Raw genomic sequence first — 8,708 nt, forward strand, 5'->3', positions numbered from 1 at the left:
TAATTTGTGTTTTTAATAACAAATAAAAGCTATAAAACATATCTTAATATGTATACTTTAATACCTTTAACAATTATTGTAATATATGTAATAATTCGGGGCATCGTCCGGACCTAAAAACTAGTTAATCCTTAAAGACGGTAACAATTAGACACTACTAACACCACAATTTATGACATTGTTATTCGACTAATAAATTTTTTAAAATGGCAATATCATATTGTTTGACCCACACTATATTTGGTAAGCTTTTGATACTTAAAATTACTAATTTACCTTAATAAAGTTATAGGAAAATTATTATGTACTTAAACATAATCTTAGGTACTAAGTTTTTCACTTTTTCACTCTTTAGGTACTTGTAGGCGTCGATTAAAGTGTGCAAATTTTAGCATGTATGAATATACTTGACAATAATAATAACTTAAATTTGACATTATAACGATTAAGGACAAAAAGAAGAGAGCCACCAATAACTTTTTAAGAAACATGTTAATCGTTCGTGAATTCGTCAAATGGAACAAATGCAACCACGAATATTAGTCCATGAAGGTTATACCCCATTCACAGTCCATGAGATTGCTAACTCTATATTTGTCCTAAACCACAACTGGATATCCTTCCGGGGGTGATAACACAAAATTAATCGAATGGGTAAGCCAATTACACCTGTATTGTCCTTTACTTGATTCTTATAGCGACATGCGTTATTTTCAACCCAATAGGCGTACAAACAAAGATGTAATTTAGTACAAAATAAATAAGGAAAAATTGTAAATAATAATCCCAACTTTGCTCCATTTTCTTTTAAATCCCAACTTTGAATTATTCTGTAATAATCCAAACTTTGTAGGCTGTTTACTTTCTTTAATCACTTTTAACGGTTTAAAATATATATATATATATAAAAACCAAAAATAAAAAACCCATCCCCCATCACTTTCCATGACCACCCAGCCCCATCGCCCATTGGAATCCCAAACCATGCCACCCCCACCCCAATCCCCCCTTACCTTACCGAAAAATCCACCTAAATCCTCCCGTTGGCCAGCCACCCCCTCTTCCCGTCCCGTCGCCCCTCCCCCTCCTTCCCCTTGAACCACCACCCCTTCCCCGTAAATCCCTTCTCTCCCCTCGAAACAACCACTAAAAACCTCCCCCGTCGCTCCAAAAGCCCACGAAACCCCAGGTGTTTCGAAGGTAGGGGGAAAGGGGTTTCATGGGATTTTAGAGCAGTGAAGGAGGTTTTTAGTGGTTTTTTCGAGGAGAGAGAGGGTTTATGGGAAGGAGGAGTTGACAGCCAGTTGGTAAGAGGGTTGGGGTGGGTTCAAAAGTGGGGAAAAGGGAATTGGGGTAGTTTTTCTGGTGGGGTATTGGGGATTGGGAAAGTTGGGGTTTGGGATTCCCGTGGGCAGTGGTGGATGAAGGATTTATGTTTTCGTCAAGTGCGATTACTAGATATATATAAATGGATTAAAATATGGAGATAATTAAGTTCGTCCATTGGGGTCGACGTTATATCATAGCTAGAGGTATTAATAATCTTTGGGCTACTAAAATAGGCCAAATCCCAATTGGACGGATCCTATAAGGTCACATAAAGGGCCTAGATTGAGCATAAGAGGAAGAGATCCATGATGAGCCTTCTCCCTCTTGGTGGCTGGCCATAATTAGGAGGTTTTGGGCTTGCTTCCTAGTCTAGTTATAATATGATTATAAATAGACTAGGTGCCTGGGGTTAAAGATAACATTATTGATCATTAGATCAAACCCTAATTAGCAAACACAAGCCAACCCTTCTCATACTCTCTCTCACTCTCGCCCGTCTCTCTCCCCTTACGCCGGTGGTGTGTATGGTGGTGGTGGTTGTTTGTGGTGTTGGCCGATTGTCCGCAAAGGTGGTGATCATGATTTTCCTCCTTCACTTAACCAATCTAGTATTGGTAGACTGCTCATTCGAATCCCATGGACTAAGTAGAGGAGTCACACTTAGGGCTCTATTCTCTCCCTAATTTGCCGATCGAATAGCTACGTGGAATTCACGCTTCAAAGATATGATTATGTGTGTTATGCATGTGATCCTGATTTAGGTGCGTACGAATATGATTCTTGAAATTCCGCTTATTGTACCTGAAAAGTCCTACAGTGGTACCAGTTAACCTCTTGCATGAACACGCTTGATTATAATAATACGATTATTTGAAGTCCATGTTCATAATTTTATAATCAATTAAGAGGGAGAATTAATTTAATTATGGTTCAATTATTATATTAAATGTTATTTAACTCTTGAAATTGATTAAATATGATTTAATTATGCTCAAAATAGCCATGAAGAGGACCGAAAATTTGCCCTAAATTGTTCGCAAATTTCGAACCCTAACCCTAGTATTTACGGATTTTTCGAAAATAGTAGCCTTAAATTTTATTTTTGTGCTTATTTTTTATTTAATTGGATTTGTTTTATGTTTCATAATTTTAATTAGAATTGATTCATGCATAAAAATATTTTGTGTATGATCATCAATTTAATTTTAAGAGTTAGAATTAAATTGGGATTATTTTTATGATAAACCCAAATTTTAAAATTTAATAGGGATTCAATTTTAGACTGATTTATTTTAGTTTTAATAAAAGTTATTTTAATTAAATGAAAAATAAAAAAGGTTTTAATTGGCCGGCATCCATGGCTGGGGTCAGTCCATGAGGGAGGGCAAGTGGTCCGGAGGTGGCTGGACAGTGCAAGTGTTGCACGGCTGCTGCCGCAGCCACGCTTGTGTTGTTGCTGATGCCTTACGCGACAATGACTACTGTAACGCAGTCAGCCACCATGGCTAGCCTAGGCTAGCCATGCACGGTGGCCTGCAGCCACGACAGAGCTATTGTTCGCTGCTGCCCTTGCAGCAGTGGTTGTGTCATTGTGGCTAAGCTTCGGATAGCCAACCACGTTGGCTGGCGTGTGGTGCATGCGGTTTTAAAAAAAAAAATTTTGTTTTAAAAATATTCTCAAAGATGAAATCAGTTTTTATTTTGGGGATAAAATCAAATTTTCAAAAGTTGATTAATTTGATGATTATCCATAGAAAATTTGTTGGGATATTCTAAGCATATTTCAAAAGGATAATAATTGATTTAAATAATGTGATTATCCCATAACTAAATTAGGATATAATTGATTTTAAAATTATTTGATTGGCTAATAATTAGGATAGAATCTCCTAAATTAGTTATGATAATCATGGAGAATAAATGTGATTTATCTTCCAAGATTAGAATATGATTTGATTCTATCTCATGCCTAAGTTAAAAGATATGATATTTTATAATTGATCATGAATAATATATGATATTATCTAATTATAATTTAAAATATGGGATATTTTTGGGAAATACGGTGCCTTAATTATGAACATTTGATGTTGCACTTTAGACAAGCATGTTGAGTGATTTATTATATGACACTTTTATAATATATGATATTATATTATTATATATAGACTAGTATGGCCCATAAATTAATTCTAAATACGATCTACACATTGTGATGTATTTTTGTAATCTAAATATGGTCTGCGTACCGTTAAGTATTTTGTAACTTTTTATTTAAAATAAATAGATTAGTTATTTAAATAGTTTAGTCCAAAGAAGCTCATGAAGTGAAAGTCCAAAGGAGCAAGGTGGATGGAGATCCATGAAGGTTCAAATGGGAGCATTTCAATTTTAGTTTATTAGGACTAAGGGGTCATACTATGTCATGCTTTATTTTATGCATTAGTAGATTATGCATGTTAGATTTATTTTATGTTGATCGATGATGCGCTAGAGTTCACTAAATAATCACAACATAATAAATCTAGGTTCCGGTAATATTGAGATTGCTTTTCAATTAAAAACCCAACAACACTTTGATAATTAATGATGGGTCATTTCAAAGTTGGATGTAATTTTATATCTTAGGTAACCTGGGGTAAATCAAGTCTTACAATTTTAATTGGTTATGTTCAACAAAGTTATCTAAAGAGTTTAGAATCCTGAAGCAAAGAGAAATAATTAAACATGTGATGGTTAATTATTTAACCAAGAGTTACAAGGGTTGTAATCAGTAAAGAATTTACTCACCTTGAAAATGTAATGGATGATGGTAGGGCTAAAGCCCGGACTATTATTGCACAAATAAAGGGTCTTGGAATTAATTAATTCAATTGGGAGCATTTAATTATTGAATAAAGTGCTTTAAAGTAACCTATTTAATTCTTTTATGGTACTTTAATATTAATTAAACATAATTATTAAACTTTGCCTTATTCTAGTCATAAATGGGTAGCTGTAACAACAATGACAACAACACTTTACTACCAACAATGAAAACAAGGCTTAATTTTCTCAACTTCAACAACTGGGAAAGCGAATGTTCTAATGAACGAAAAGCTCGAATTTCGTTTAGACTTACCAATCGAGCATAGCTTTAGTCTAAGCATGACTCCTAAGACACATTTATCAGAATATAAGAGAGTTATGTATGTTATATTATCTTCTATTCCAGAGGATTGGGCTGGAAGATTTATGGACTATGAACCTTATCTCCTATTCATGTGCTTAAGTGATGTTTGCAATGGAATAGCAAGGTCCCATGGTGATGGGAAATTGGATGGAAACATCGAGGAAATCATTAACATGATTCCCAGAAACGACGACTCCTGGACTGGAATTATTAGGCATGAAACTTTCAAGATATCTAGTGAGATTATTACCAGAAAGCTTATGCTAGGACAGTCTGTACAAATTCATGTGGATATGATGGTTCAACTATTCAACTACATGAGTATGTTAGGGAAACCATTCCGGGATCACGAGGTTCATGATATAATTCTGCATTCACTGCATGATAGTCTTGACCTTGAGAAACTGTTACATGACGATGATGATTAAACAATCAAGTTGATTGATTATTTACTCAAAAATCATGCAAAAAATTACCTAAAAGGAGAATAAGCCAATGCTTGAACAAGGATGTCCCCACTACGATGAAATGTCAGGTAAGAGTTACCTAATATCCTTGTTATAAACATTTTAACTTTCACTTAGGTATGTGATACCAAGTTGCAGTGCTAAATTTACTAATGTTGTGCAGAAACTGCAAAGAAATGAGGCTAGCATGGAAATGGAGCTTGAAGGTGCACTAGAAATGTTCAAGTGACCAGAGATAGCTTCTTTTTTTTTTATTTCAGAATTATTATGAGGATTTAGACTTATTTCCAATTTTTGATAAGACAATATTTCATTTTTTATTGTGAAAATACTAATTGGTTTTATTTGGCATGGACAAGTGTTTATCCATGACCAAGATAATAAATTGTTTTATTTTGCTACCTATGAGTTAATTTTATAAATTTCCAAACACTAAATTATTCACATGCCATTTTCGCTCCTTGTTCTACTCTCCTTCTCCCTCCTCTTCATTGTTGATTCTCAATTTCTCAATAGATCTTCGTTAGCTCACTTAATCAAGTACTTTACTCTTTAATTTTCACTCTCTTTATAATTGCTAAAGGGTTCGTAGGGTGATTTCGTGAATAATTTTGATTTGTTCATTAATTTCCTTTTTTCATTTTCTTCGATTTTTTTTATATGAAATAATTTAAGAAGAATTTTTTTACTGAACGAAAGCACGAGCAGTACCAAGATTATTGTTTTTTTTTTTTGGAAATGTAGTTATGTTTTAATATTAACAAGTTATTGCATTAATCAAATCATACAGAAGTTTAAAATGTTAAAAAAAAAAAAAGGTTAAGTAAAAAAAGTCAAATTCATATTTTTGGAAAAAAAAACAAAAAAAAAAAAAAAAAAACTGGTTAAATTAGGTTTGGTTTAGGTTGACCCGATTACCACCAGGTCGGGTTCAGGTTCAGTTTTTTGACATGTTTATGTAAACAGGTCGGGTTTAGGTTAGGGTTGTTGATCAGTTTATGTAAAAAGGTCAACCTGAACCCGACCTGTTTTCCAGCCCTACTTCTAGGGCCCTTGCTCCAATTTCACGCAGCTTGGGTTAATTTGTTTTAGTTATAGTTTGAGTGGGATTAGATATTAACTTGGACTAAAACTCCTTTTCCTTTCTTATAAAGGATGGAGTAATCACATAGGTAGGGAGGTTAGTTTTAGTTTAGACTAGATAGGTTTTAGATTAATCTTTTTATTCTTTAGATAAAACTTCATGCTTTACTTCATTTTTAGATTATTATTGTTTTACGCAAACTACAATTTTCCATATTAAGTTTTAATACTGTTCTCCTTTAGTTTTTATTATTTTTGTTTCCTTTAATTTCTTCTTCTTTAATTTATTTGTTTAATTGTTTTCATTATGTTTAATTTATATTCTTTGATTAGTTTAGTTTAAATTATGTCTGAGTACGTAGATTCATTCTAAGGTTCTTGGGGATCTGTAAATAATATGAAAGGATGATTATTATTGTTGATTGTTAATGCTTTAGATTAATTTCCTATTGATTGATTTAATGCTATGCAATTAGATTTGGCCAGGTTTAACTGTATGAGTTATACAATATTGATTCGAGATTCGACATATGAGAGTTGATATTAAGGCCTAGTTTCAATAGGCAGGATAATTTATAAATGGTTAAGTCAATTCAAAATATGCGATTTAATACTGATAGGTTAATTCTGTGATTATAATACGTAGCGAAAGCCTTTATAATCTGATTAATTAATGCATTGATAATTTATTGTTGTCTTTCATCCCAGGGTATTATTTATTGGTGAACCTATGCCCTAGGCTTTATTTTATTGACATTCTCCTAGTTTTATTTGCTTAGTTTAATTTTTTCCCTTAGATTAATGATCATAAAAATCATACTTGTTACTTGATAATTAAGATTATAATAATTTATTAGGAATAAAGGAACATTGTTTCTCTGTGGATTCGACCCTATTTCCCTATCTATTTTAGTTAATGGTTTTAGGAATTACTTTTGATTAGGTAATACGACTTTAGCATGTCAACCCCAAGTAAGGTTTATTGTCTATCTTTATTATGGGGTTAATTTGCCACTAGTAGTCCCAACCCATCATTAACCTGATATAACATGTTACTTTGACACATGGCGTCACGTGAGTGGTAAAGAAAGAACAAAATTAAAAAAACCCTCTCATCCCTACCAGCCACTACCTCTCCCTAGCCTAGCTGGAATCCATCATCACCTCGCCGGAAACCTCCCCTTTCCTATTCTACCCCACCGTAACTAACCCCCTTCCCCAGTCCCACCCCCGAAATTACTGCCTTCCCCCACCCCCGATTCCCCCATCCCTGAAATCGCCTTTAACCCACCCCCTACCCTCCGTGAAACCACTGCCCTCCTACCCTGCCCCCTTGCACCTTACCCCCTCGCAAAACCAAACCCCTCCCACCCCTTGCCCTTGCGAAACCCTTTCCCCCATCTGAAACCCAATCCTAGCTGACGGCAAAGAAATAGAGGAAAAATCTCATCGAAATTGGGGGTAAGTGAATGGATGGGGTCGAATTCAAGGGTTGGGAAAGGAATGGGGCCGGAATTGGGGGGAGAAGCAGGGGTGGGGAAGGGAAGGGAAGGGAAGGGGGTTGAAATATGGAGGTTTCCAGTGAGTAGAGTGATTAGGAAGAGGGTTTTTCTTTTTTTTTTTTTCTTTCTTTTTTCTAGACCAATAGAATTGCGACACATGTAATTTTAATTTTTTTTTAAAAAAAAAAAATTAACCCGCTTAATTATCAAGTTACCGGTCATCTAGTACTATTGGAAGCAAACTGATCCCATAGTTGTGATTATTAGATAATAAATTTTAGTTGTGATCATTAGAAATAAATCACCCATAATTAAAAGTATTAAAGTGTTCCTTTTACAAAATTGCACACAAAACAACAAATTATCATAATCGATCTTAATTAGATCAAAGAAAACTTACATGTAAAACCAAACTTCTTTATAACAATAAACTACTCCTGTGTTAGTTTAATCTTTACGTTTTGACCATTTTTCTCTCACAAAAAGATTACAGATGTAAAGTTTAAGAGAGACCCAGCCGAGGAGGGGAGGTGGATTAGTTTACTTCAACTGGCCCTGGTACTCAACTTATCTATTGCATAAAAAATAATCCATAGTTACTAATCAAAGAATTAAATTTGTGCAGAATGAGATAATCTTAATATTATTTACGTTTATGAACACTCACAACAGTTTGGCTTTGACATTATAATATTATTAACTTTATCTACATGTTAACTAATACAGAAAAATCGAATTTATATTATAGGTAATATGTTGTTGGATTGGTGTTAAATTATTTTTTCAAATATTATGTTTATTATCATGATTTTTATTAAGGATTCTTTGACTTTTACCACCAAAAAAAATCACGAAATTGTTTTTACTACCAAAAATTTTAAAAATTTTATTTTACCACCAAAAAAATTTCTAAAAATTATTTTTTACCACCTACCGTCAAGAAAACCGTTAAATTTAATGGTTAAAAAAAATTCTTCGATTTTCGTGCGCAAAACATGTTGTTCATAGGTTTAGATGGGCCTTTTGGCCCTTTGGGTCCAATTTGAAGTCAGAATTGACAAAAAATGATCAAAATTGCCTCGTTTTGTGTGTTTCACGTAAACCGAGGTATTTTTAAACACGCAAAATGAAGCATTTTCGATCATTTTTTTTGTC

The sequence above is a fragment of the Chenopodium album genome, chromosome 14 (genome assembly GCF_948465745.1).
Source record: "Chenopodium album chromosome 14, dcCheAlbu1.1, whole genome shotgun sequence".
Lineage (NCBI taxonomy): Eukaryota > Viridiplantae > Streptophyta > Magnoliopsida > Caryophyllales > Amaranthaceae > Chenopodium > Chenopodium album.